We start from the raw sequence: 1,376 nt of genomic DNA, 5'->3' as shown, positions 1-1,376 counted from the left end.
GGCCATGTCGCCGCTGTCGCCGCTGTCGCCGCTGTCGCGATAAATCCGGGGGTGTCCCAGGGGTGTCCCCAAGCCCCCCCCCTTCCCCTCACACAAGGTCACGGCCGTGGGCGTGGCCTCGGCGCGCGGGGCACGCTGGGAAACGTAGTGAACCCGCCCAACTTCCTATGCTAATTTATGCTAATTTATGCTAATGACGCGGGGTTATATTACGCCCCCGTGTTGTTGCCGTGGTGATAGTTGCTGTGGGCGTGGCCTGGCGTGAGGGGAGGCGCTTAAAGGCTCGGAGGCGCTGCCGAAGACGTTTGAATTGAGGTAAGTCCTTATTTTTCATTTTGTTGAGGTTTAATTTTAGGGATCGCTTTTTCTAAATTTAAATCTGATTTTTTGGGGTTAAAATTTAAAGAGAATCCCGGCTTTTTCCCGCTGTTTTCAAGGTTTAGTTTTACGGGAAACATCCCCCCCAAACTATTAGGTGATTTTTAGGTATTCGAATTTAGAAACCAGCCTGGTTTCTACACTGCTTTTAGAGTTTAATTTAACCCAAAATAACAGGTGGTATTAGAGATTTAAAATTTGAAGAGAAACCTGGTTTTATTCGCTGTTTTCAGGGTTTAGCTTTAGGGGATCCACCCCCCGCACCAAAGCAATGGGTGATTTTTAGGGTCTTCAGTTTAAATAAAATCACAGGCTCATTAAAATGTCTCCACCCTTTCCCCCTCACCTTTTCTCCCCTTTTTCGCCTCACGTTTCCCACCTTTCCCCCTCAAGTTTTCGCCATCTTTCCCCCATCACATTTCCCACCCTTTTCCCCTTGCATTTCTACCACCTTCTCTCCTCACGTTTCTTGCCCTTTTTTTGCCTCACGTTTTCCACTTCATACCCATTTCTAGTTGGTTTTTGCCCTCACTTTTCAAACCATTTTCTCCTAACGTTTCCCACCGTTCCCCCTCACTTCTCCCAATTTTTCCTGCCCTTTTCCCCTCATGTTCACCACTCACATTTCCCCCTCACATTTCTTTGTCTCAACATCTTACCCATTTTCTCCTCACGTTTCTGCCATCTTGTTCCCTCGCATCTCTGCTCTTTGACCCCCTCACATGTCCCTCTTTTCTCCCTCACATTTCCTCTTATCCCTCACGTTTCCCACCTTCTCCTCTCACATTTCTACCATCCTGTCCCATCACATCTCCACTCTTTTCCCTATACATTTCCCACCATATTCCCCCTCACATTACCCTTTACCCCATCACATTTCCTACCTTATCCCTCATATTTTGCATCCATTTCTCCCTTCATGTTTCTCATGCTTTTCTCCCCTCGTTTCCCGCTCTTTTCTCCCCTCACGTTTCCTGCCCTTTTCTCCCCTCATGTTT

At 47.5% G+C, this 1,376-nt stretch overlaps 1 long non-coding RNA gene across 1 annotated transcript in view; it reads left to right on the top strand.

The window, feature by feature from the left end:
- Window positions 1-232: 232 nt before the first annotated feature.
- The window catches only part of LOC117243832, a 3,860-nt gene continuing 2,716 nt past the window's right edge, over window positions 233-1,376 (top strand). The window contains exon 1 of the long non-coding RNA XR_004495742.1: window positions 233-315. This is a non-coding gene — a long non-coding RNA (uncharacterized LOC117243832). The remainder of the gene's footprint in view (window positions 316-1,376) is intronic.

Source organism: Parus major, unplaced genomic scaffold (genome assembly GCF_001522545.3).
Source record: "Parus major isolate Abel unplaced genomic scaffold, Parus_major1.1 Scaffold879, whole genome shotgun sequence".
NCBI classification, from domain to species: domain Eukaryota; kingdom Metazoa; phylum Chordata; class Aves; order Passeriformes; family Paridae; genus Parus; species Parus major.
The sequence above is the reverse complement of the archived record's forward strand: the minus strand, read 5'-3'. Positions and strand labels throughout refer to the sequence as shown.